At 42.5% G+C, this 20,319-nt stretch overlaps 1 protein-coding gene and 1 pseudogene across 2 annotated transcripts in view; one reads left to right on the forward strand and one right to left on the reverse strand.

The window, feature by feature from the left end:
* PTBP3 (polypyrimidine tract binding protein 3) overlaps window positions 1-20,319 on the forward strand; it is a 159,722-nt gene that overhangs the window by 2,146 nt on the left and 137,257 nt on the right. The gene's annotated exons all lie outside the window — the stretch shown is intronic.
* Window positions 13,956-15,306, reverse strand: LOC100984513 (large ribosomal subunit protein eL32-like; annotated as a pseudogene).

Here is a 20,319-nt window from a genome sequence, read left to right on the forward strand (position 1 = left end):
TGATGGTTAATACTGAGTGTCAACTTGATGGTATTGAAGGATGCAAAGTATTGGTCTTGGGTGTATCTGTGAGGGTATTGCCAAAGGACATTAACATTTGAGTCAGTGGGCTGGGAAGGGCAGACCCACCCTTAATCTGAGTGGGTACCATCTAATCAGCTGCCAGTGAATATAAGACAGGCAGAAAAACTTGAAAAGATGAGACTGGCCTAGCCTCCCAGCCTACATCCTTCTCCTGTGCATTTATCCCCTTCTTGCCCTCCAACATCAGACTTCAGGTTCAGTTTTGGGACTTGGACTGGCTCTCCTTGCACCTCAGCTTGCAGATGGCCTATTATGGGACCTTGTGATCATGTGAGTTAATACTTAATAGGCTGGGCGCGGTGGCTCACGCCTGTAATCCCAGCATTTTGGGAGGCCGAGGCGGGCGGATCACAAGGTCAAGAGATGGAGACCATCCTGGCCAACGTGGTGAAACCCCATCTCTACTAAAAATACAAAAATTAGCTGGGCGTGGTAGCACACACCTGTAGTCCCAGCTACTCGGGAGGCTAAGGCAGGAGAATCACTTGAACCTGGGAGACGGAGGTTGCAGTGAGCCGAGACCACGCCACCACACTCCAGCCTGGTGACAGAGCGAGACTCTGTCTCAAAAAACAAACAAACAAAAAAAACTTAATAAACTCCCCTACACACACACACACACACACACACACACACACACACATATATGGAAGTAATAGGATATATATATATGTATATATATGTGTATATATGTATATATGTGTGTATATATATGTATATATGTGTATATATGTATATATATGTGTGTATATATATGTGTGTGTATATATATATGTGTGTATATATATATCCTCTAGAGAACCCTGACTAATACGGATTTTGGTACCAGAAGTAGGGTCCAGAACAGGAGAAGGCTCTGCAACAGGTCCAGGCTGCTGTGCAAGCTGCTCTGCCACTTGGGCCATATGACCCAGCAGATCCAATAGTGCTTGAGGGGTCAGTGGCAGATAGGGATGCTATTTGGAGCCTTTGCCAGGCCACCATAAATGAATCACAGTGGAGGCCTCTAGGATTTTGGAACAAGACCCTGCCATCTTCTGCAGATAACTACTCTCCTTTTGAGAGACAGCTCTTAGCCTGTTACTGGGCTTTGGTGGAAACTGAACGTTTGACTATGGGTCATTAAGTCACCATGTGACCTGAACTGCCTATCATGAACTGGATGCTTTCTGACCCATCTAGCCATAAAGTGGGTCGTGCACAGCAGCATTCCATCATCAAATGGAAGTGTTATATGCATGATCGGGCTCTAGCAGGTCCTGAAGGCACCTGAGGAATAAGTTACATGAGGAAGTGGCTCAAATGCTCATGGTCTCCGCTCGTGCCACCCTGCATTCTTTGCCCTAGCCTGCACCAGTGGCCTCATGGGGAGTTCCCTATGATCATGATCAGTTGACATGATCAGTTGACAGAGCAAGAGAAGACTAGGGCCTGGTTCACAGATGGTTTTGCATGATACGCAGGCATCATCTGAAAGTGGACAGCTGCAGCACTACAGCCCCTTTCTAGGACATCCCTGCAGGCCAGCAATAAAGGGAAATCTTCCCAGTGGGCAGAACTTCGAGCAGTGCACCTGGATGTGCGCTTTGCATGGAAGGAGAAATGGCCAGACGTGTGATTATATACTGATTCATGGGCCGTAGCCAGTGATTTGGCTGGATGGTCAGGGACTTGGAAGAAGCATGATTGGAAAATTGGTGACAATAAAATTTGGGGAAGAGGTATGTAGATGGACCTCTCTGAATGGTCAAAAACTGTGAAGTGCTAACCAATGGGTGACCTTAGCAGAGGAGGATTTTAATAATCAAGTGGATAGGATGACTCGTTCTGTGGACACCACTCAGCCTCTTTCCCCAACCACCCCTGTCATCATCCAGTGGACCCGTGAACAAAGTGGCCATGGTGGCAGGGATGGAGGTTATTCATGGGCAACAGGGACTTCCACTCACCAAGGCTGACCTGGCTACAGCCACTGCTGAGTGCCCAATTTGCCAGCAGCAGAGACCAACACTGAGCCCTCGATATGGCACAATTCCTCACGGTGATAAGCCAGCTACCTAGTGGCAGGTTGATTATATTGAACCTCTTCCATCATGGAAAAGGCAAAGGTTTGTCCTCACTGGAATAGACACTTACTCTGGATATGGGTTTGCCTATCTTGTACACAATGCTTCTGCCAAGACTACCATCCATGGACTCACAGAATGACTTATCCACTGTTGTGGTATTCCACACAGCATTGCCTCTGAACAAGATACTTACTTTATGGCTAAAGAAGTGTGGCAGTGGGCTCATGCTCATGGAATTCACTGGTCTTACCATGTTCCCCATCATCTTGAAGCGGCTGGATTGATAGAACAGTGGAATGGCCTTTTGATGTCACAATTACAACACCAACTAGGTGACAATACTTTGCAGGGCTGGGGCAAAGTTCTCCAGAAGGTTGTGTATGCTCTGAATCAGTGTTCAATATATGGTACTGTTTCTCCCATAGCCAGGATTCATGGGTCCAGGAATCAAGGGGTAGAAGTGGAAGTGGCACTACTTACCATAACGCCTAATGATCCGCTAGCAAATATTTGCTTCCTGTTCCTGTGACATTACGTTCTGATGGCCTAGAGGTCTTAGTTCCAGAGGGAGGAATGCTGCCACCAGGAGACACAACAATGATTCCATTAAATGGGAAGTTAAGATTGCCACCTGGACATTTTGTGCTCCTCCTACCTTTAAGTCAATGGGCTAAGAAGGGAGTTAGTGTTGGCTGGTGTGATTGACCCGGATTATCAAGATGAAATCAGTCTACTACTCCACAGTATTCGCAGGAGATCCATTAGGGCATCTCAGTATTACCATACCCTGTGGTTAAGGTTGATGGGAAACTACAGCAGCCCAATCCAAGCAGGACTATAAATGGCCCAGACCCTTCAGAAATGAAAGTTTGGGTCACCCCACCAGGAAAAAAAAACCACGACCTGCTGAGCTGCTTGATGAAGGCAAAGGGAATACAGAATGGGTAGCAGAAGAAGATAGTCATCAATACCAGCTATGACCACGTGACCAGTTGCAGAAACAAGGACTGTAATTGTCATGAGTATTTCCTTCTTTTGTTAAAAACATGTTTGTGTAGGTATACACTTGTACTAAGAAAATATCTTCATTTTATTTCCTTTTTCCTTTATCATGTGACATAAAATTTATTGACTTCATGTCAGCATTTAAGTCTTGTTAACTTTATGTAACAGCATTTGGATTGGGGAAGGATAGTTGTATTATGTTAGGCGGAATTCTGATCTTATTGTCTTTATTTGAAGATTACGTATGTTCTCAGGAGATGTGTATGGGTTCAAGTTGACAAGGGGTGGACTTGTGATGGTTAATACTGAGTGTCCACTTGATTGGATTGAAGGATGCAAAGTATTGACCCTCGGTGTGTCTGTGACAGTGTTGCCAAAGGAGATTAAAATTTGAGTCAGTGGGCTAGGGAAGGCGGGCCCACCCTTAATCTGGGTGGGCACCATCTAATCAGCTGCCAGTGAATACAAAGCAGGCAGAAAAAATGTGAAAAGGTTAGAATGGCCTAGCCTCCTAGCCTACATCTTTCTCCCAAGCTGGATGCATCCTGCCATTGAACATCAGACTCCAAGTTTTTCGGTTTTGGGGCTCAGACTGGCTCTCCTTGTTCCTCAGCTTGTACATGGCTTATTGTGGGACCTTGTGATCATGTGAGTTAATACTTAATAAACTCATGTAGGCTGGGCCTGGTGGCTCATGCCTGTAATCCCAGCACTTTGGGAGGCTGAGATGGGCAGATCACAAGGTCAGGAGATCGAGACCATCCTGGCTAACACGGTGAAACCCTGTCTCTACTAAAAATACAAAAAAAAATTAGCCAGGCATGGTGGCGGGCACCTGTAGTCCCAGCTACTTGGAAGGCTGAGGCAGGAGAATTGCTTGAACCTGGGAGAGGCTGCAGTGAGCTGAGATCGCGCCATTGCATTCCAGCCTGGGCAACAAGAGTGAAACTTCATCTCAAAAAAAAAAAAAAAAAAAAGAAAGCCTATGAATTCAAGGAAGTACATATATGTTCACGGCAGCATTATTCATAATAGCCAAAAGGTGGAAACAAATGTCTATCAACTAATGAACGGATAAACACAATATGGTATATGCATTCAATAGAATATGATTCAGCTATAAAAAGGAATGAAGTACTGATACATGCTAAAATATGAATGAACCTCAAAAACGTTGTGCTAAGTGAAAGAAGGCAGACACAAAAGGTCACCTATTTTATGATTCCATTTCTATAAATAATGTCCATAATAGGTAAATCTGTAGAGATAGAAAGCAGATTGGTGGCTGCCAGAGGCCAAGGGAAGGGGGCAATAGAGAGTAACTGCTTAATTGGTATGGAGTTTCCTTTTGGGGTGATGAAAATGTTTTGGGACTAGATAGAGGTAGTAGTCACACAACGTAGTAATTATACTAAATGTCAATGAAAATTTCACTTTAATATTGCTAACTTCATATGTGAATTCCACCTCGTTTTTTTAAATAAAAAAATTTATGGAAAACCAGGCGCGGTTGCTCATGCCTGTAATCCCAGCACTTTAGGAGGCCAAGGCAGGAGAATTGCTTGAAGCCAGGAGTTCAAAACCAGCCTGGGCAACATAGTGAGACCCTGTCTCTACAAAAAAAATTTTTTTAATTAGCTGGACATGGTGACATGTGCCTGTAGTTCCAGCTACTCAGGAGGGCTGAGGAGGGAGGATCACTTGAGCCCAGGAGCTTGAGGGGGCTGAAGTGAGTTATGATTGCACCATTATACTCCAGCCTTGGTGACAGAATAAGACCTTGTCTCTGAAAAGAAAAAAAAAATTTATGGAAGAAAAATTTTTAACAGAACATGGCTGATGCAGAAAACTCTTCAAGACCAAGCCCCCTTTTTACAGTTGTGCTTTGGAGAACAATAGCTAAGCAATGAAGAATAAACCAGGTCAAGCAACAGAACATGACACCATCTCTACAAAAAATAAAACAAAAAGCCATTAGCCAGATGTGGTGTTGCATGCCTGTGATCCCAGCTACTTGGGAGGCTGAGGCAAGAGGATCCCTTATGCTTGGGTGGTTGAGGCTGCAGTGGGCCATGATCATGCCACTGCACTCTAGCCTAGGTGACAGAGTGAGATGCTGTCTCAAAAAACAAAAATGAATGAATTGTGAACTAAGAAATAAAGGTGTAACTTTTATGACTACCTTGAGCACCAGTGGGATCTGGTAAAAAAAAAAAAAAAAAAAAAATCTACTAAAAACTTCTCCAGTTCTCATTCTCCTTGGATTTTGGAAGCAGAACCCATCTATGAATTGAGAAATACACCAAAGCTCTTGAGCAATGTGTGGAGGAGAGTGCTCTAATAAGTTTATTTTGCATTCTCCAAGGTGATAATTTTATATCTTTTCATGTGGAATGTCCACCAACCTCTTCTAGCAGTTTCATAGTTGAGTTGAAACAGATGAATTAGGGGTTCACGTGAAAAATCCAAGTGCAATTAGTAGGAGCAATCCAGTATTGAGAAAACAAGACAGCAAGTAGTAGGTCAAGGATGTAGAATGAGGCAGCAAGGAGTCTAGCAGTAAGAAACATGTTGAAATCTGGACAATAAGTAGTTGGGCATTAACCACAGAGGTTGGGGAGAACTGCAGTCTTTAGGAAATGATTATTTCAGGTGCTATACCCAAAACAGGTGAGTAAGACAAAGATGTAAGACAAAGATGTCTACTTTGGGCACTTATATTCAACATTGTACTGGGGGCAATAGCCAGAACAATTAGATAAGAAAAAAAAAAAAAAGCACCCAGACTGGAAATGAAGGAGTAAAACTATCTTTACTTGCAGATGACATGATCTTATATCTAGAAAAACCTAAGGAATCCACAAAAAAAAAAAAACTACTAGAGCTAATAAATGAATTTACTAAGGTTGTAGGAGGCAGAATATTAAAAATGCAACCTTATTTATATACACTAGTAATAAATAATCCAAAAAGGAAATTAATAAATTTCATTTATAAGAACATCAAAATGAATAAAATACATGGAATAAATTTAGCCAAAAAATGCAGGATTTATACAAAAACTACAAAACGTTGCTGAAAGAAACTAAAGAAGACCTAAATAAATGGCAAGGCATTCCAGTTCATGGGTTGAAAGACTTAAAATTGTCAAATTACAATACTCCTCAAAGCAATCTACAAATTCAATACAATCCCTATCAAAATTATAATAGCTTTATTCATAGAAATGGAAAAGCCAATCCTCAAATTAATGTGGACTTGTGAGAGATCCCCAATAGCTAAGACAATTTGAAAAAGAACAACAAAATTGGAGGACTCATACTTCCAGATTTTTTTTTTAATTGAAACGGGGTCTCACTCTGTCATCCAGTCTGGAATGCAGTAGCGCAATCTCGGTTCACTGCAACCTCCACCTCCTGGGCTCAAGTGATCCTCCCATCTCAGCCTCCTGAGTAGCTAGGACCACAGGCATGCATGACCACACCACTATTTTTTTGTATTTCTGGTGGAGATAGGGTTTTGCCATGTTGTCCAGGCTGGTCTTGAACTCCTGAGGTCAAGTAATCCACCTGCCTCAGCCTCCCAAAGTGCTGGGATTACAGGCATGAGCCATTGCACCTGGCCCACACTTCCATATTTTAAAACTTACTATAAGGTTACAGTAATCAAAAGTGGGAGCAGTGACATCAGCAAGATGGTGGAAAAGGATTTTCCAGCATTTGTTCCCTTGCAGAAACATTGTATTAGTCCATTTTCATACTGCTATTAAGAAATACCTGAGACTGGATCATTTGTAAAGAAAAAGAGGTTTAATAAGCTCACAGTTCCACATGGCTAGGGAGGCCTCTCAATCATGGCAGAAGGCAAAGGAGGAGCAAAATCATGTCTTACATGGTGGCAGGCAAGAGAGTGTGTGCAGGGGAACTGCCTTTTATAAAATCAGATCTCATGAGATTTATTCACTCTCATGAGAAAAGCATGGGAAAACTGGCCCCTATGATTCAGTTACCTTCACTGGGTCCCTCCCATAATACCATAACACGTGGGTATTATGGGAGCTACAATTCGAGATGAGATTTGGGTGGGGACGCAGCCAAACCATATCATTTTGTCCCTGGCCTCTCCCAAATCTCCTGTCCTCACATTTCAAAACACAATCATGCCTTCCCAACAGTCCCCCAGAGTCTTAACTCATTTCAGCATTAATTCAAAAGTTCATAGTCCAAAGTCTCATCTGAGACAAGGCAAGCCTCTTCCAACTATGAACCTGTAAAATCAAAAGCAAGTTAGTTACTTCCTAGATACAATGTGAGTACAGGCATTCAGTAAATACACCCATTCCAAATGGGAGAAATTGGCCAAAATCAAGGAGCTAAAGGCCCCATGCAAGTCCAAAATCCAGTGGGATAGTCAAATCTTAAAGCTGCAAAATAATCTCCTTTGACTACTCCGTGTCTCACATCCAGGTCACAGTGATGCAAGTGGTGAGTTCTCATGGTCTTGGGCAGCTCCACCTCCATGGCTTTGCAGGGTACAGACTCCCTCCCAGCTGCTTTCACAGGCTGATGTTGAGTGTCTGTGACTTTTCCAGGTACACGGTGCAAGCTGTCAGTGGGTCTGTCATTCTAGGGCCTGGAGGACGGTGGCCCTCTTCTCACAGCTCCACTAAGCAGTGTCCCAGTGGGGACTCTGTGTAGGGGTTTCCACCCCAAATTTCCCTTCCACACTGCCCTAGCAGAGGTTCTCCATGAGGGCTCTGCCCCTGCAGCACACCTCTGCTTGGACATCCAGGTGTTTCTATACATCCTGTGAAATCTAGATGGAGGTTCCCAATCCTTAATTCCTGACTTCTTTGCATCTGCAGGCACAAGACCTCGTGTAAGCCATCAAGGCTTGGGGATTGGACCCTCTGAAGCAATGGCCTGAGCTGTACATTGGCCCCTTTTAGCCATGGCTGGGGCACAGGGCACCAAGCAGCAAGGCCCTGGCCCTGGTCCATGAAACCATTTCTTTCTCCTAGGTCTCCCAGCTTGTGATGAGAGGGGCTGCCGTGAAGACCTCTGACATGCCCTGGAGACATTTTCCCCCGTTGTCTTGATAATTGACATTTGGCTCCTCGCTACTTATGCAAATTGGCTAAGTTCACAGAGGCATTTCACCACCCCTAGCCCAAAGCACTCCCACTAGTGCTGCATACACTCCAATCCATCCCTTTGGGAAAACATCAATTGTCCCCTTATGAAATTATAATGGGAAGGCCCATGTGTATGGGAATGAAAATAACCAATCCAACTTTTCTCAAGGGAGATATATTGTAATATTGTGAGGGAATCATTTATCACCTTAAAAAAAAAAAAGCCAAGATTTGATAAAGAATTCCTTTCGCAGTGTGCTCCCTGAAGATAAGGTACCTGGGCTGGGCACAGTGGCTCACACCTGTAATCCCAGCACTTTGGGAGGCCAAGGTGGGTGGATAACTTGAGGTCAGGAGTTCGAGACCAACCTGGCCAACATGGCGAAACCCTGTCTCTACTAAAAATACAAAAATTAGCTGGGTGTGGTGGTGCACACCTGTAATCCCAGCTACTCAGGAGGCCGAGGCACAAGAATCGCTTAAACCTGGGAGACAAAGGTTGCAGTGAGCCGAGGTTGCACCATTGTACTCCAGCCTGGGCAACAGAATGATGCTCTGTCTCAAAAAATAAAAAATACAAATACAAAAATTAGCCAGGCATGGTGGTGCATGCCTGTAGTCCCAGCTACTAGAGAGGCTGAGGCGGGAGGATTGCTTGAATCCAGGAGGCAGAGTTTGCAGTGAACCAAGATTGTGCCACTGCACTCCAGCCTGGGTGACAGAGTGAGACTTCATCTCAACAACAACAATGAAAAGAACAAAAAGAAAAAAAAACTGAAGAAAGCCTACAGGAATCATGGGATATCATCAAACAAACTAATATATACATTATGGGAGTTCCAGAAGGAACAGTGAAAGAGAAGGGGGCAGAAAACTTATTTAAAGAAATAATGACAGAAGACTCCCAAAATTGGGAAGGGAAATGAACATCCAAATCCATGAAACCCAAAGAATCCCAAATAGATTAAATATAAAGAGATCTTCACTGAGGCCCATTATAATCAAATCATCAAAAGTCAAAGATAGAAAGAATTTTAAAAGCAGCAAGAGAAAAGGAACTCATTACATACAAGGGAACCATCATAAGATTATCGGTGCATTTCTCAGTAGAAACCTTGCAGGCCAGGAAACCATGGGAATATATTCAAAATGTTGAAAGATGAAAAAACTTGCCAACTAACAATACTATACCTGACTAAGAATACTATACCTGCCAACTAACAATACTATACTGTTCTGAAGGTCAGTAATGCTGTCCTTCAGAAATAAAGGAGATAAGAACCTAGCCAAAAAACAAAACAAAACAAAACAAAAAAACCCAAAACACAAACAAAAAAACCTGTGGGAGTTCATCACCACTACATCTGCCTTACAAGAAATGCTAAAGGGAGTTCTTTGTGTTGAAACAAAAGAATAATAGCTAACAAAATGAAAACATACGCAAGTATAACATTCACTGTAAGGGTAAAAATAGTCAAATTCAGAATAATATAGTAATGGGGGTACATAAATCACTTTTAACTGTAGTCTAATGGTTTTTTATGTATTAAAATATAGCTATAATAATTTGGTCATGGATAGACAACATATAAATTGTAATATCAATAACATAAAATGTGGGAAGAAAAGTTAAAATGCAAAGTTCTTGTGATGAAAGTTAAGCTAGTGTCAACTTAAAATAGACTGTGATAAGATATTTTATGTTAGGCTTATGGTAACCACAAAGAAAGCAGGGCAGTCAAATCTTAAAGCTCCAAAATGATCACCTTTGACTCCATGTCTCACATCCAGGCCTTGCTGATGCAAGAAGTGAGTTCCCACAGTCTTGGGCAGCTCCACCCCTGTGGCTTTACAGGGTATAGCCCCCCTCCTGGCTGCTTTCACAGTCTAGGATTGAGTGTCTGCAGCTTTTCCAGGTGAATGGTGAAAGCTGTCAGTGGATCTATCATTCTGGGGCCTGGAAGACGGTAGCCCTCTTCTCACAGCTCCACTAGGTGGTGCCCCACTAAGGACTCTGTGTGGAGGCTCTGATTCTACCTTTCCCTTCCGCACTATCCTAGCAGCGGTTCTCCATGAGGGCCCACCCCTGCAGCAAACTTCTGCCTGGGCATCCAGGCATTTCTACACATCTTTGGAAATCTAGGTGGAGGTTCAGAAACCCCAAATCTTCTGTGAATTTGCAGGCTCACCACCACGTGGAAGCTTCCGAGGATTGGGGTTTGAACCCTCTGAAGCCATGACCCAAGCTCTATATTGGCCCCTTTCAGACATGGCTGGAGTGGCTGGAAAGCAGGGTGCCAAGTCCCTAGGCTGCACACAGCTTGGGAACACTGGACCCAGTTCATGAAACCATTTTTTCCTCCTAAGCCTCCAGGTCTGTGATGGGAGGGGCTGCCATGAAGACCTCTGACGTGCCCTGGCAACATTTCCCCCATTCTCTTGGGAATTACCATTCAGCTCCTCATTACTTATGCAATTTTTTTTTTTTCGAGACAGAGTCTTACTCTATTGCCCAGGCTGGAGTGCAGTGGTGTGTCTTGGCTCACTGCAATCTCCACCTCCTGGGTTCAAGCAATTATTGTGCCTTAGCCTCCTGAGTAGCTGGGACTACAGGCATGCACCCCCACACCCAGCTAATTTTTATATTTTTAGTAGAGACTGGGTTTCACCATGTTGGCCAGGCTGGTTTCGAACTCCTGACCTCATGATCCACCCACCTTGGCCTCCCAAAGTGCTGGGATTACAGGCCACTGTGCCCAGCCACTTATGCAAATTTCTGCAGCTGGCTTGAATTTCTCCTCAGAAAATGGGATTTTCTTTTCTATCGCATTGTCACGCTGCAAATTTTCAGAACTCTGCTTCCCTTATAAAATGGAATGCCTGTAACAGCACCCAAGTCACTTTTGCTCCAGTTCTCAACAAGTTTCTCATCTCCATCTGAGACCACCTCAGCCTGGATTTCATTATCCATATCATTATCAGCATTTTGATCAAAACTATTCAACAAGTCTCTAGGGAGTTCCAAACTTCTCCACGTTTTCCTGTCTTCTTCTGAGCCCTCCAAACTGTTCCAACCTCTGTCTATTACCGGTTCCAAAGTCACTTCCACATTTTTGGGTATCTTTTCAGCAGCACCCCACTCCACTGGTACTAATTTACTGTATTAGTCCATTTTCACGCTGCTGATAAAAACATACCCAAGACTGGACAGTTTACAAAAGAAAGGGGTTTAATGGACTTACAGTTCCACCTGGCTGGGGAAGCCTCACAGTCATGAAGGAAGGCAAGACGGAGCAAGTGACATCTTACATGGATGGCAGCAGACAAAGCGAAAGAGCGTGTGCAAGGAAACTCCCATTTTTAAAACCATCAGATCTCATGAGACTTATTCACTCTCATGAGAACAGCAAGGGAAGGACCCACCCCCATGATTCAATTATCTCCCACTGGGTCCCTCCCACAACACATGGGAATTATGGGAGCTACAAGATGAGATTTGCCTGGGATCACAGAGCCAAACCATATCAGTGTCCATCAATGGATGAATGGATAAAGAAAACGTGACATATGTATAGATAGATACATACATATATAGATACATAGATAGACAGATAGATAGACATATACAATGAAATACTATTAAGCCTTAAAGAAGAAGGAAATCCTGTCATTTGTGATAACATGGATGAACGTGGAAGACATTATGCTAAGTGATATAAGCCAGCCAGAGAAAGGCATGATCTCACTTATGTGTGGAATCTAAAAATGTTGAACACATAGAAGCAGCAAATAGAAGGGTGGCTGCCAGAGGCTGGGTTGTGGTGGGGGTGGAGGAATGGAGATATGTAGATTACACGGTACTGAAACTGTTAGATAGGGTCAGTAAGTTCTGGAAATCTAATATACAACATAGTGACTTAGTTAGTGGTAATGTATATAAGTATGCCTTGTTTTATGGAGCTTCACTTTATTGTACTTCACAGATAATGCATTTTTTACAAATTGAATATTTCTGTCAACCCTGTGTCAAGCAAGTCAATTGGTGCCATTTTTCCAATAGTGTGTCCTCACTTTGTGTCTCTGTCATATTTTCCTAATTCTCACAATATTTCTTTTTTAAATTTCTTAATTTTTAAAAAATAGAGACAGGGTCTTGCCCTGTTGCACAGGCTAGAGTACAGTGGCGTGATCATAGCTCACTGCAGCCTTAGACGCCTAGGCTCAAGCTATCCTTCCACCTCAGCCTCACGAGTAGCTGGTTCTACAGGCTTATAGTTTTTGTAAAGACAGGGTCTTGCTGTGTTGCCCAAGCTGGTCTTGAACTCCTGGCTCAAATGATCCACACACCTCGGTTTCCCAAAGTGCTGGGATTACAGGCATGAGCCACGGTGCCTGGCCCCCTGGTACTTTTCTTTACCAAAATACTTATAAGAGGTTAGTATGCTCTTTTGCTTTTCTTTTGCTTTGCAAATAACTAGGGGTTTTTTTTTTTTTGTCTTCTTGAAATTCTCTTATCAAATTAAACTTTTATTGCCTGTTTTTAAAGATCTTGCTACTGTGAAACCCTGTCTCAAAAAAAAAAAGAAAAAAAAAAAAAGAACTGACCTAGCAAGCCACAGTGACATGGAGGAAAGTTAAATGCATATTACTAAGCGAAAGAAGCCAGTCTGGAAAGGGTACACACTGTATGATTCCAAATATATGACATTCTGAAGAGGCAAAACTATGGAGACAGTAAAAAGGATCAGTGTTTGCCAGTAGTTAGTGAGGAGGGAGGGATCAATAGGCAGAGATCAGAAGATTTTTAGGGCAGTAAAACTATTCTGTATGATACCATAATGTTATAGATATGTCATTATATATTTGTCAAAATTCACAGAAGGTACAACACAGAGTGAACCCTATGGATTTTGGTTGATAATGATATGTCGGTGTTGGTTTATTGATTATATCAAATTTACTATACCAACTGGGGCTGTTAATGGTGGAGGAGGGAGTATGTGGAAACTCTCAGTACTTTTTGCTCAATTTTTCTGTGAATCTAGCACTCTTCTAAAAAATCAAGTCTAATAATTACAAAACAAAAGCAAAAACCATGTGGTATTGGCATAGGGATAGACATATAGATCAATTAATAGAATAAATAAACCGATACACTTATGGTCTATTGATTTTCAACAAGCATACCAAGACTATTTAATAGGTCAAGAATAGCCTTTGTGTGTGTGTGTGTGTGTGTGTGTGTGTGTGTGAGTGTGTGTGTGACAGTTTTGCTCTGTAGCCCAGGCTGAGGTGCATTGGTGTGTGGATCTTGGCTCACTGCAGCCTCAACCTCCTGGGCTCATGTAATCAGCCCACTTCAGCCTCCCAAGTAACTGGGACTACAGGCTGGTATTTTTTGTAGAGACGGGTCTCACCATGTTGCCCAGGCTGGGCTTGAACTCCTGGGCTCTAGAGATCTGCCCTCCTCAGATTCCCAAAGTTCTGAGATCACAAGCATGTGCTACCAAGCCCAGCCCCAGATATTCGTATTAACTAGATATTCTTATTCATAAAAGAATGAGTTTGGACCCACCCCTGACTCCATCTCAAAAATTATATGAAAATTAATTTTTCACAGTTTTTATGGTTTTATTTCAACACAAAACATGCACATGATCTGTCTATTCCCTTTCTTTGCTGTGCTGCCTGGCATTGCGACTGGTGACTCTGATGGCCAGCTGGGCTGCCCTTTCCATGATGGCTTTGCAGTTCCAGAGGAAACATTGTGAGCTATCTCAGGACAGTAAGATTTTCTGCATGTCAGCAGCCCTTCCAAGTCCTTGACAATGCGTACCAGAAACTTCCAGAAGCTGCTGGGCAGCATGTGCTTTGTGTTTTCATTGCTCCTCTATAACCAATGTTGGGCATCAAGATCTGGCCCTTGAATCTTCTATGAACGCAGTTGTCTCTGGGTTTCCACCGGTTACACTTAATTTTGACATATTGTTCTGACTGGTGGTGAATGAACTTCTTGCTCCTCTTTTTGATGATCTTGGGCTTCATGAGGGGTCTGATGGTGGCCATGATGGTGAGTAAGAGATGGCTCTAAAAATCAACCCCAAATGGATCAAAGACCTTAAATGTAGGAGCTAAAATTATAAAGCTCTTGAAAGAAAACATAAGGGTAAATCTTCATGACCTTGGATTTGGCAATGGATTCTTAAATATGACACCAAAAGCACAAGCCACAGAAGGGAAAAAAAAGAAGATACATTGAACTTCATAAGAATTAAACTAATTAATTTGTGCATCCCAGGACACTATCAAGAAAGTGAAAAGACAACCTAGAGAATGAGAAAAAATACTTATAAATCATATACCTGATAAGGCTCCAGTATCCAATATATACACAGAATTCTTACAACAGCTACAGAAAAATGAACAACCCAACTAAAAAATGGGCAACGATTTGAATAGATATTTTTTCTTTTCCTTTTGCTAGACAGGGTCTTACTTTGTTGCTCAGGTGCAACCATGGCTCACTGCAGCCTCAACCTCCCCCTCTCAGTTATCCTCCCCTCTCAGCCTCCTGAGTAGCTGAGACTACAGACTCATACTTTTTGTAGAGACAGGGTCATGCCATGTTGCTTAGGCTGGTCTCAAACTCCTGAACTCAAGCAATCCTCCTGCCTCAGCCTCCCAAAGTGCTGGGATTACAGGTGTGAGCCACAATGCCTGTCCCCAAATAGATAATTTTCTAAAGAAGATATACTAATGGCAACAAGCACATAAAAAGATGCTCAATAGCATTACTTAGGGAAATGCAAATCAAAACCACAATGAGATTCCACTGTACACCCACTAGGATGACTATAATAAAAAAAAGGAAAGTAACAAGTGTCGGATGGGATGTGGAGAAATTGGAACCCTCATACGTTACTGGTGGAAGTGTAAAATGGTTCAGTAGCTTTGAAAAACAGTTTGGCAGTCTCTCAGGTTAAACACACTTGCTAGTTCCCGAATGTCCACAGTCAAAAGAGCAATTCCACTTTTAGGTATGTATACCGAAGAGAAATAAAAAACATGTTTAGAGTCACCACCAGGTGGCACTGTTATTTTAAAATTCAAAATTGTATAATGCCACAAAATGTTAATTTATTAACAATATTGTGATATAATATTATAATTGACTTGGGTTAAGGCAAAAATAACATAAAGTTTTCTATAGCTCTCAAGGAAAATAAGAGAAGGTAGAAATTTAAATGTCTTAATGAAAATAATGCTTTGAATCATTAAAACAGGATATGATACTCCAATCCATTTTATATTATTAACGCTTTTAAAATTACCATAAAATGGACAAAGTTATCTTCCCTTGTTTTGTGGCTTCTAAAGTCTATGAAGTTTAGGCTGGGTGCTGTGGCTCACACCTGTAATCCCAGCACTTTGGGAGGCCGAGATGGGCAGATCACCTGAGGTCAGGAGTTCAAGACCAGCCTGACCAATGTGGTGAAACCCCGAATCTACTAAAAATACAAAAAAATTAGCCAGGTACGGTCGTGGAGGCCTGTAATCCCAGCTACTTGGGAGGCTGAGGCACGAGAATCATTTGAACCCAGGAGGCAGAGGTTGCAGTAAGCCAAGATCTCACCACTGCACTCCAGCCTGGGCAACAGAGTGAGACTCTGTCTCAAAAAAATAAAAAATAAATAAATAAAGTCTATGAAGTTTAATTCCCCAATGTTAAAAAGTAATTTTCAAGTATATAGGAGATTGAAAATGCCTAATTAAATTGAAATATTAAAGGATATGACACTGACAACAACTTTAAGCTTAAGTTATCAAATAAGGACTCTCCTAACCCTGAGCTTGCATAATAATCCATTTTTTAAAGTGTATAATTTAGTAACCTTCCAATTTCTTGACCACAACCCACAAAAGGAAATAAATTATTTATTCAGACCCAGTACAAAGTTTTTATTCTATTTTATTTGAATCTTGTCTGTCTTGTTAAAAAAAAAAGGTTGATTCTAACCTACTAAATAAGTTTGATGACTCATTAATGGATCGTAACCTACTGTTAGTCGTATTATAACTTGCCATTGAAATTTTTCCATTTGACTTTTAAGATGTTTTAGGCTTCTCCAGTGAAAAATAATGTTACAAATTGATGGTCAGAGGCCAACAACAATATAATGTGACTCAGAGCAGATGATTTCAATGGCTTTGAGAGAGTCCCACATCTCTTGAAAATTTCCATTTCCTTCACCCACAAGACAGCTCACCCTGTCTCAGAATCACCTGAGAAATCCTTGTGAGCCAGAAACTGTACCTCATGCCTGTAATCCTAACACTTTAGGAAGCCAAGGTGGGAGGATCACTTGAGCCCAGGAGTATGAGACCAGCCTGGGCAACAGTGACACCCTGATTCTACAAAAAAAATTTTTTAAATTAAGCCAGGTGTGGTGGTGCATGCTTGTAGTCCCAGCTCCTTAGAAGGCTGAGGTGGGAGCACTGCTTGAGCCCAAGAGTTTTAGGCTCCAGTGAGCTGTAAGTGCATCACTGCACTCCAGCCTGGGCAACAGAGCAAGACCCTGTCTTGGAAAAAAAAATTCCTTTGGGTTTTAGGGGTGGCAGTTGCTTCTGATAATGTACCAAGCCTTCTGCGTAGAACTCCGAGCTGTGCCTTTTCTTGCTCCATGAATTATTGCCAGTCATTATTTAATTAGTAACTGTTGGATATTAACCTGATTATTGTATTTTAATGTCTATATATTTCTGATTCATGATTCCAACAAGCTAGAGAAACTGAAAGTTCCTCTTTAATACTACCCTTCAGAGATAATCATGTTAACATTTGGCATGTGTCTAAGACTTTGAAATCTTTACATTAATTTTTATAGTTTTTAAGCATGGTGAGATTATGTATATTGTATTGTTTTGAAACTTGTTTTTTTTTTTGGTGTTTTGTTTTTATTTTTTGAGATGGAGTCTCGCCCTGTCACCCAGGCTTGAGTGCAATGGCACGATCTCGGCTCATGGCAACCTCCGCCTCCCGGGTTCAAGTGATTCTTCTGCCTCAGCCTCTAGAGTAGCTGGGATTACAGGCACCTGCCACCATGCCCAGCTAATTTTTGAATTTTTGTAGAGACGGGGTTTCAACATGTTGGCCAGGCTCGTCTTGAACTCCCGACCTCAGGTGATCCACCTGCCTAGGCCTCCCAAAGTGCTGGGATTACAGGTGTGAGCCACCGTGCCCAGCCTGAAATCTGTCTTTGGCTTACCTAGTATATTATAAACATCTTTCCACGTTTACATCTAAAACTTTTTTTTCTTTTTGAGACAGAGTCTTGCTCTGTCGCTCAGGCTGGAGTGCAGTGGCGCGATCTCAGCTCACTGCAACCTCTGCCTCCTGGGGTCAAGCTATTCTCTGCCTCAGCCTCCCAAGTATCTGGGACTGCAGGTGCCCGCCATCATACCCGGCTAATTTTTTTTTTCTATTTTTTAGTAAAGATGGGGTTTCACCACGTTGGCCAGGCTGGTCTCAAACTCCTGACCTCAGGTGATCCGCTCACCTCGGCCTCCCAAAGTGCTGGGATTAAGGCATGAGCCACCGCACCCAGCCTAAAGCTTTTCTTAAAAGTAGATGCGGTCAGGTGCAGTGTCGCACACCTGTAATCCCAGCACTTTGAGAGGCTAAGATGGGAGATTCCCTGAGTCCTGGCGTTTGAGACCAGCCTGGGCAATATTGGGAGACTGTCTCTACAAAAAATTATAAAAATTTTAGCTAGGCATAGTGGCACATGCCTGTGGTCCCATCTACTCAGGAGATTGAGGTGGGAGGATTGCTTGAGCCCAGGAGGTCGAGGCTATAGTGATTGTGCCACTGTACTGCAGCCTGGGTAACAGAGCAAGACTCTGTCCCTGCTCCAGTGCCCCCCAAAAAGAAGATGCATCATTTTCCTTTTTATGAATATACTTCAAATTGATTTTACCATTCTCATTTGTGATTGACATTTTTTTTTGGAGATGAGGTCTTGCTATGATGTTCAGGCTGGACTTGAACTCTTGGCCTCAAGTGAGTAGGTGGGACTGCAGGTTCATGCCAACTTTCCTGGCTGTTATGATAGACATTTAAGTGGTTTTAAAATTTGTCTTTATTATGAATGGTATTTGCCATAAAAAGCCTTTGTGTATACATCATTGCTCACTAGTCATATCTCCATAGAATACATTTCTAGAACTGGGACTGTTTGCTCAGAGGATATACACACTTAATACCCTTTAGCAAGGTTATGCTAATAATTCATACCAGGATTTCTCAGCCGTGGCACTATTGACATTTTGGGTTGGATAATCATTTTTTGTGGGAGGCTGTCATGTGCATTAGAGTATGTTTAGCAGCATTCTTGGTCTGTACCCACTACATGCCAGTAGCATCAGTGGCACCCTCCTTCCAGTTTGTTTTTGTTTTTTTGAGACAGAGTCTCACTGTCTCCCAGGTTAGAGGACAGTGGCACGGTCTCTGCTTACTGCAACCTCTGCCTCCCGCGTTCAAGCAATTCTCCTGCCTCAGCCTCCTGGGTAGTTGGGATTAAAGGCACCTGCCACCACGCCCAGCTAATTTTTTATTTTTTTTAGTAGAGACAGGGTATCATCACGTTGGCCAGCCTGGTCTTGAACTCCCGGCCTCAGATGATCCACCTGCCTCGGCCTTCTAAAATGCTGGGATTACAGGCATGAGCCACCGCGCCTGGCCAAATTTTTTTGTTTATTTTTGTAAAACATACCTAACATAAAATTTACCATTTTAACTATATTGAAGTGTACAGTTCAATGGCATTAAGTACATTTACATTGTTGTGCAACCATCACCCCATCTATCTCCAACTCTTCCAGTTTTGTCAACCAAAAATGTCTCCGGAAATTGCCAAATATCCTCTGGAGGCAAAATTGCTCCAGTTGTTTACACCTTCTCCAAGGTGAATAAGAAGTCAAAAATGTCGATGTCATAAAAAAATAGAAAGAAAGTCTAAGAAGCTGCAATAGATTAAAGAAGAAATGACAATTCAACGCAACCGGAACTGGTTCCTGTATAGAAAAAAAAGATTGCTATAAAGAACACTATTGGCAGGCTGGGTGCGGTGGTTCACACCTGTAATCCCAACACTTTGGGAAGCTGAGTCTAGCAGATTGCTTGAACCCAGGAGTTTAAGACCGTCCTGGGCAACATGATAAAACCCTGTCTCTATAAAAAATACAAAAATTAGTAAGCATGGCTGCCTGCGCGTAGTCTCAGCTATTCAGGAGGCTGAGGTAAGAGGATCAACTGAGCCCGGGAAGGTCGAGGCTGCAGTGAGCTGTGATTTCACCACTGCACACCAGCCTGGATGACACAGCAAGACCCTGCTCAGAAAAAACAAACAAAACAACAACAACAACAACAACACAAAAAGAACACTACTGGAAATTAACAAATTGGAATATGCAGTAGAGCTTAAAGTATTGTATCAGTAATGAATTTCCTGATTTGACAACTCTGCTGGGTTATGCAAGAGAATTTCCACGTCTTAGTATGAAGTATTAAAAGGTAGAGGGAGGCCGGGTGCGGTGGCTCATGCCTGTAATCTCAACACTTTGGGAGGCTGAGGTGGGCGGATCACCTGAGATTAGGAGTTAGAGACCAGCCTGAACAACATGGTGAAACCCCGTCTCTACTAAAAATACAAAAAAATTAGCCGGGTGTGGTGGCGGGTGCCTATAATCCCAGTTACTCAGGAGGCTGAGGCAGGAGAATCGCTTGAACCTGGGAGGTGGAGGTTGCAGTGAGTTGAGATCACGCCATTGCACTCCAGCCTGGGCAACAAGAGTGAAACTCCGTCTCAAAAAAAAAAAAAAAAAAAGAGGGAAATGAATATACACCTACTCTGAAATGAAATGGTTGGGGCCAAAGTGTGTGTGTGTGTGTGTGTGTGTGTGTGTGTGTGTGTGCGCGCAGTTGTCTCAAAAGCCTCTTGAGTCTTTCCCTTATGTCTCTTGACAATC

The sequence above is a fragment of the Pan paniscus genome, chromosome 11, assembly GCF_029289425.2.
Source record: "Pan paniscus chromosome 11, NHGRI_mPanPan1-v2.0_pri, whole genome shotgun sequence".
Lineage (NCBI taxonomy): Eukaryota > Metazoa > Chordata > Mammalia > Primates > Hominidae > Pan > Pan paniscus.